Here is an 8,846-nt window from a genome sequence, read left to right on the forward strand (position 1 = left end):
CTTCGTGGGTTTTCTCCAAGATCTTCGGTTTCCTCCCACACTCCAAATACATACTGGTGTGTCAGTTAATTGGCTTGGTGTGTGTGTAAATTGTCCCTGGTGTCTGTAGGAAAGTGTTAAAGTGCGGGGATCACTGGTCGGCGCGGACTCAGTGGGCTGAAGGGCCTGTTTTTGCGCTGTATCTCCAGACTAAAAACGTAAACTAAATTAAATAAAAGTTGTTTACAGCAATTTCATGGCTTGGATTTGTATTGACCTCCTGCCTCCACTTCATGTGATTGGATTCACAAAGTGAAGATTCTGTTAAAGGCCAGGAAATGGTGGTAGATAAGAATCTAAATGATAAAGATGATGATGGTGCAAGGTAAAAGGAGACATAATAGGAGAAAAAAAAGGCAAAAGATGTGTCTAGAATTATAAATGGTAGTAGCAGAATTTCTATTAACTGCTCTTATCTGCAATGAGACCTTGAATTAAGGTTCAAAATAAATAAATTCACAGTTGAATCTAGAAATGATCAAAGAAAAGCAAAGCAACATGCCTTATTGGCTATCACCCAGTGGCTCTAACATCCACTATCATGAATGAATGAATGAATAAGTTTATTGGCCAAGTATGCAGATACAAGGAATGTGCCTTGGTGCTCCGCTCACAAATGACAACACAAACATACAGTTAACAATTAAGAATAAAGCATGAACACACCAAAACGATAAGGGTACACCATTACGGTCTAAACATGTGGGTGAAAATAAACCAGAGCAAAAAAAAGAGACTACAGACTTTGGTTATTGAGTAGAACTATCACTCGTGGGAAAAAAGCTGTTTTTATGTCTGGCTGTGGCTGCTTTGACAGTCCGGAGTCGCCTTCCAGAGGGAAGTGCTTCGAAGAGTTTGTGGCCAGGGTGAGAGGGGTCAGCGATGATCTTGCCCGCTCGCTTCCTGGCCCTTGCAGTGTACAGTTCGTCATGAAGTGATAGGGTGGCACAGGGGCGCAGTGGTAGAGTTGCTGCCTGACAGCACCAGAAAGCCGGGTTCGATCCTGACTATGGGTGCTGCCTGTACGGAATTTGTACATTCTCCCTGTGACCACATGGGGTTTCTCCAGGTGCTCTGGTTTCCTCCTACACTCCAAAGACGTGCAGGTTTGTAGGTTAATTGGCTTCTGTAAATTGTAAATTGCCCTAGTACTAGTGTACGGGGTGATCACTGGTTGTGCGGCCTCGGTGAGCCAAGGGGCCTGTTTCAACGCTACATCTCTAAAGTCTAAAGTAAATCTAAGGGCTTTGAGAGGCTGATCCCCCATTTGAACTTGACTTTCCCAAATCATAGTTTCATCCAGAAGGATTTTTATGGCATTGTTTGGTGTGAAGGGGGTACTTTAAAAGGGCAGCTATTGTATATCATGGGAGGATTTTAGGAGTTATTGAAGAACTAGACCAAGTGGACCCATTCGGCCCAAACTTCTCCTGCACTTGGTGCAGCACCCTCACCTCCCCCGCTCCCCCTCCCCTCTCCCCCTCCCCTCCCCTCCCCTCTCCCACTCCCTCTCCCCCTCCACCTCCCCCTCCCCCTCCTTCTCCCCTCCCCTCTCCCCCCTCCCCCCCCTCCTAGGAGATAGATTTAAACTTTAAAATGAGAATAACTTTAAAAATATAACACAGATTTCAATTAAACTTCTTCCATTAGCACAAAAGGGACGACGGTAAGTAAGGTGGGCCTAAAATTGTCGTGCTATCATGTACCGTTTTGGCTGTAGTTCAGGAACAAACAAACAAACAAACGAGAGTTTTAGTAAATAGATGGGCCAAGTTGTAACTTGGGAAATAGTTTATTCGGAATGCTGAAAGATGAGAGTAGAGTAATATGTACTTCGTGGTGGCATCCCACAGAAGGCTTTAGAGTGGAGTGAGAAAGCTAGGGTAAATGGTGTCCTACTGAGGACACCATTTAGGAGAGAGAGGAACTGCTCTGTCAACCATAGTGCAGGGGAATCCTTGTTTGAGAAAGAGGAAAGTCGTGTTGGAAGATTGGGAATGGAAGATAGGAATGCCAGAACCAATTCCACAGGGAAGGAAGAATTAAAAGAATAGAATAGAGTTTCTGTAAGAATTTGGTAGATTGCATCTTTCACTGATCACAACACTGTTCTTTTAAAAGGAGTTTCCATTTCACGTGTGAATTGCTGGAGAACACACAATAGTAGATATTGCAATGCTGAAAATTTGAATATGATGCTTTAGCTTTCACATTTTTAATTTTAAAGGAACCTCTTTATCTCCAATTAAACCCGTGTAAACTTCGCAAACAAAATGCTGCTATGGTCGCAGATTACAATCTGATCGAGAAATAAATTTTACTCTTGAAAATACTGCCACCAATTGGTTGACAACTTGAATTACCCACTATATCATGAAGTGAAAAAAATATCCCATTGGAATTTACTGCTTGATTACGATGATCTATGGTACCTTAATTAAAACCAGTGTTACGGAATCTGTCGAAGATATTCATTGGAATTAACATCATGTTTGGCAAAGCCTCAGTTGTTTTAATATATTTGCAAAACATATGGGAAAACCCTTCTGAGTTTTGAAAATTGAAAGGTTGCCGAGATGCCCAGAAAATTCAAAACAATTTATTAACACCGGAATATTGCTTTGTAATTAAAAATGTAACTTCTAAACCTCAGGATTTTATAGCAAATTCTTCTTCTTCCTTGATGCATGTGGCACATTGATAATATCAATGCATTTAATAATTTAGGTGATTGTCAATGCAGAAGATAGCGATAAATTATTAAATGAATTCAGCATCTTGGCAGGCAACCCACTCTTATCACTGTATGCTACAATGTCCCTGTAGATTTGCACTTCTACATTATTCCATAGAAACCAGGAAGCGATGAAACACTTCTAAAATGGCACAGAATTTTGCTCAATATGAAATAATTGCTATAACTTTTCTGGAATAGTCCAATAAATATTTAAGTTATTATTTGAAGCATACATTCAATATCACAGAGCGAACAAAATGTCATCTTATTAATAAAGGTCTATAATTGTTCCAATTAAAATCAATGGCACGTTATCAGAAACACAAATACCATCCGTCAGATTAATCTATTGGGTACAGTAGCATTGTGGGTAAATGAAAAGGACGGGACTGATGAAGTGCCCTCAGTCTCAAACATTTACTGTGTTTCTCTTTCCACAGATGTCGCCTCATCTCCAGAGTGTTTCCAGCATTTCCTGTTTTTATTATTATTATTACTAAAAAATCACGAGTTCTAGATTACTGATTTGGAGATGTGGTTTGAAATTTAGCGATTAAATAACCCTGCAATAATATATAAGTTACAGAATCGCCCAATATCCCTTGATATGGGAACTCTTAAAAGCTGTCCTCACCTGGCACATACGCGATTCCTGACTATCGCTGTCGCTAACTTCTCATTACCTCCTACATTAAGGGAAATTATGGAAAGATCGATCAGATTAAGAAAACTTGTTTGTATTGACAGTTTGACCAGTACAAACTAATGAGAATGGAGATTTAAGCTTTATTGGACGAATGTTCAACCTCCATTAACAATGGAAATGTTCAAGGCACACACTGCCAATGAAATGAGGGAGAGCCTGAGGCAAACAAAGTTTCTAGGGCTGTGGATTTACAATACACAGGTAGGTACTTGCGTTGATACTTGGACATTTTGGGTACTTGCTCAGAGGTAGAGAACAAACGATTTCACCTACCAGTCTAATGTCTTGCATTACAAGAACTGGCTTAAAATATAAAAGAAGTCTGCATTAAAAGTCCTGATAAGAATTAATGAAACAGAAGCAGGAATATACCAAAGATAGACATAAAGTGCTGGAGTAACTCATCAGGTCAGGCAGCTTCTCTGGAGAAAAAGGATGGGTGACGTTTCGGGTCGGAGCCGTTCTTCAGACTGAAAGTAGAAGGGAGGGAACTAGAGGTAGGAAAATGCCAGAAAAAATCAGGGCGAGCAACAGATGATCATGGAAGGGTGGAGTCCATCATGGCTCATTGATAGCTGGGGATGAGGTGATAATGAAGGGTTACAAGGATGCGAACAGTGAAACTAATAGGATGACTAGGGTGAGGAAGGGGGTGGGCGGGAGGGGGGTGGCGGGGAGACGCAGGAATATACCAGTCAGACTACACCAGCTCAATCTCTATAATACCATCAACATGTATCTAGCCCCATGCAGGGGGGGGGGGGGGGGGGGCTGGGGGGGGGGGGGGGAGATAAACATACTAGACCACTGGAACACCATCATCAAATATACCTATCGCCCCATAACTTATGGCTTACAGACATTGAAGTGCGAAGTGCCAATGAGAAGAGTCACACAGCACTGGCCTGTGGAGCCTCAGCAACTACTTCAGGACTGCCTTGTGTAGGTGGATGAGAGCATGTTCATCCAGCCTGAATGAGTACACCTCACATCACCGGTTTCATCAAGATATGGATTGGCAATGGTATTCTGACAAAAACAATTAGGATAGGCAATAGACAATAGGTGCAGGAGTAGGCATTCGGCCCTTCGAGCCAGCACCACCATTCAATGTGATCATGACTGATCATTCTCAATCAGTACCCCGTTCCTGCCTTCTCCCCATACCCCCTTACTCCACTATCCTTAAGAGCTCTATCTAGCTCTCTCTTGAATGCATTCAGAGAATTAGCCTCCACTGTCTTCTGAGGCAGAGAATTCCACAGATTCACAACTCTCTGACTGAAAAAGTTTTTCCTCATCTCAGTTCTAAATGGCCTACCCCTTATTCTTAAACTGTGTTGGCCCCTTGTTCTGGACTCCCCCAACATTGGGAACATGTTTCCTGCCTCGAACATGTCCAACCCCTTAATAATCTTATCCTATCCTAACCAGATCCCTAACCAGGATCTATCCTAACCAGACACCTTGGATGAACAGGGAGATTTATTCTCTGCTTAAGTCCACAGCTTTCAAGAAGATAATCCTGTACTGTGCAAGCATTAACTAGGCAAATAACGTTCCATCAAGGTACATCCCCCCATTTCCAACTGGCTCAATCCCATACGCCTGGATGGCAGAGGTTAGATCTGCTTTCACAAAGGTGAACTTTGAGAAAGTGGCTGGCTGCTTTAGAATTGGTCATTAAATGACCTCCACCCTGCCCCTCAACACTGGTCGTCCTCAAGGTTGCACACACGTTCCCCAGCTACATCCTCCTATATCTTGACTACGTGGCCTAGCACAGTGCCAACTCGGTTTGAAGTTTGTTGAATTATATCACTGTTATCTGTTGGATTCGCAACTATGATGAGGTGGAGTACAGGAAAGAGAATGAGAATCTTGAGTCATGGTATCAGAACAACAACTCAGGTCTTAAACTTAACAAGATGAAAGAGTTGGATGTTGACCTAAGGAAGTTGTGGAGTGTAAACACAATTCTGTCCTCATCACTAGAACTGCTGCTGTAAATATAGTTAACAGCTTCTGTTTCCAAGGCATCCATTTCACCAGCAACCTAACCCTTCACACTGACATATACACCAAGAAAGTCAGCAGCATATTTACTTTTCTAAGCATTAGAGAAGATTAGGCATGTGTACAATGATTCTTTCTAACAAATGTACTGTAGATAGTATTCTGACGGGAAACATCTCAGCCAGCTATGGCAACTACTTGTTCTTGTCTGCCATTACCTGCAGAAAGTGGTGAACACCCCCTTCCTTCCATCGGCCTATTTCCACAGTGTGTTCCATCAGGGAGGCTGGGAATATACGATACGATATGATACGATAATACTTTATTGTCAGATCATGTCTAAAATTGTTCTTGCATCTCAGCAGCTCCACTTGCAACATCAACAAAGACAAAGAATGTAAGACAAGAAACGAGGATACATATATTCACCATAACATTACAATCACAAATGACGACACATTCAAGACACTTCAACGTACATTTGATCTGGGATTAAGTTCTATGTTTAGTTTCAGGACTGACTGGTGCATAAAAGAGTGCTTCAGTCTAACCTTATTATCAAGGATGCCTGCATCCTGGCAATTCCCTTTGCTCACTTTTACCTTCTGGGAGAAGATATAGGTGCCTGAAACCCCAGATGGCCAGTCTTAACAATTTGTTCTTCACAGCTATCGGGCACCTGAACCAATCACCGGTTCACACCCCCTTTCAGGAGATGCTACCCTATATTTATTTCTCTTAGCTCTACCTCATTCGGTTATTGTGAAACTCCACTTTAGTTTTTACTAGACCAAGTGGACCCATTGGGCCAAAACCTCTCCTGCATTGGTGCATCACCCTCTCCTCCCTCACTCCCCTCTCTCCCCTCCCTCCTCCCCCTACCTTCCTCCTCCCCCCTTCCTCCCCTCCCTCCCCTCCCTCCTCTCCCTCCTCCCTCCCCTCCCTCCACCCCCCCACTCCCCTCCTCCCTTTCCCTCCCCCCAACTCCAACCCCCTTATCCTCCCTCCTTCCCCTCACTCCCTCCCTTCCTCTCCCCACACTCCCAAGGAGATAGATTTCAACTTTTAAATGTGAATAACTTAAAAAATATAACACCAATTTCAGTGAAACTTCTTCCATTAGCACCAAAGGGACGACAGTGAGTAAGGTGGGCCAACATTATCGCGCTACTGTGTACCGTTTTGGCTGTAGTTCAGGAACAAACAAACAAACAAACAAGAGTTTTAGTATATAGATTGTAATACTTCGGATTACCTGATAATCTTTGCACCATTCCGTTCTTTTGGATTTGTATCTATTGTTGTGTTTATCATTCTGTTGTGTACTGTTTACTCGATGAGCTTCATGCTAACAAAGAACTCTGTTGCACTTTGGTGCACATGACAATAAACTAATCTGAATGTCTATCTGCTTATTCATTCCCTTAAACATCCTCCTCCTGGCTGATCCAATCTTGACCTCGGTGGCATTTTCCCTTTCTCTCCCACTCCTTTTTACTCCTTGTGAATGAAATATCATTGACCCAGAACTTAGTTTCTCCCTCATGGTCGTTGCCTGAACTGTTGAGTACATGAATGACCTACTTTGTACAAGGGCCAATTTGTCCTGGCATCAAGGAAAGACAGAAAATGCTGGAGTAATTCATGCAGCATCCCTGGAGAGCACAGATAGGTGATGTTTTGGGTCAGAATCCTTCTTTAGACATAGCAGGGGTGGAGGCGAAGGAGAAAGCATGGCAGTTCATAGGAAGAGTAGAGGGAGAGGTCAAAGCATTGCAGGTTTCCCTGTGCTTGGACTGGCATCAATTAGTTTCCAAGTTATGACTCGAGCATGGAACACGATGGATAATTTCCCCATTGTTACGCTCGATAAGATGTTGGGATCTGGCAAAAATCCACTCTCTTTGGGATAGAGAAGACAGAGGCATTGGCAATGTCAATGAATTCTGTCATCTGACAAGTCTCGGACAATAATGGACTGAACTGATAAAGCTTTGCCATCATGATTCCTCAATTACAACCCAGAACTGAAAATCTGCCAGACACCCTTTCTAATTATGTTAGGCCTTTTCACATGCCAGATGATGATGGTGGTCAAAAATACCATGCATCACCATCCCTGCCTGAAGAAGAAACTCCCATGGCCTGCTCCACAGGGCACACAGCAAATATTACCTGGTGCATCCTATATCACACCTTTACACACCAGTATGACTCCACATGGACACCAAGAAAACTCAGTAATTACATGTGGGCTCGACGCTACACCTTTAGTGCTCACAAGACAAATAAATTGGGAAATCTTGCAAGGATGAACCATGTACAGCCGGTCTGAACCTGCAGTGGAATTTGATGATTGCTGCACGAAAAGCCCTTTAGCCAATTTGGAACATTGAGATTGCAGAGAGAAAGAAATCATAAATATCAGAGATAAATATTTTTTTTAAACATAGATATACAATGAAAACTTTAGAATATAATTTGGCAAGTTTTCATATTGATCTTGAGCTCATGAAGTTTAAATGCTTTCAAACATTGAGTTTGATAGACTTTGCCAAAATTTATTATCAGCCAGTTCATGCTTTTGGGATTTTACTAATTCCTAGCTAGAAATATAACAAAACAATACATCAAGGTTGTTTTATGTATAATATTTACAACACAGTCTTATCAAAATGAAGAACTGGTTACTAATTATGTTGATGCTGGTTATAATGAAAAGATATTGGATACCACATTGCGAATTTTCACTGTGATGACATTTCATCATAACTCTAATCACTGCAAAGCTGTTGGTTCACTGGTAAACTTTCATTCCATTAAATAATTCCCATGCACAGAAAGACTGCTGGGCATGTTCAAAACACTGAGAAGCCATGCAATATATATTATATTACTTGCGCAAAACTGTACGGCACATTTGAGAACTGAGACATTTTTTCCATTACGTCACTCGACTCGCTGCTAATATCCTAAGGTCCCAGTCACCATCCCAAACAACTTGACAATATTAGCCCTGAGCATCCCTCTCAATGATCTTCCTTTAACCTTCCCACTCTTGTCAAAACTTTCTGATCATTTTATCCACTGGCATTATCTCTCCACCTTCTCAAACTGCTACCTATCTTCACTCTTCCACTCAACAAAACCTGACCCTCTCTTATTCTCTTTACCCACACTAGTCATCTCTATTCCCAATCCTCTACAGCTCCCCCCCCCCCCCCCCAATTTACAGTTTCCTGATCCTTTATACATCCTCCCCCCAGTTTACAATCCCAACACTCTGATTCTTTAACCACTCCCATTCACTCACCATACCCTGATTAAATTCTGTGATATTTCAAACAT

The sequence above is a fragment of the Rhinoraja longicauda genome, chromosome 16 (assembly GCF_053455715.1).
Source record: "Rhinoraja longicauda isolate Sanriku21f chromosome 16, sRhiLon1.1, whole genome shotgun sequence".
NCBI classification, from domain to species: domain Eukaryota; kingdom Metazoa; phylum Chordata; class Chondrichthyes; order Rajiformes; family Arhynchobatidae; genus Rhinoraja; species Rhinoraja longicauda.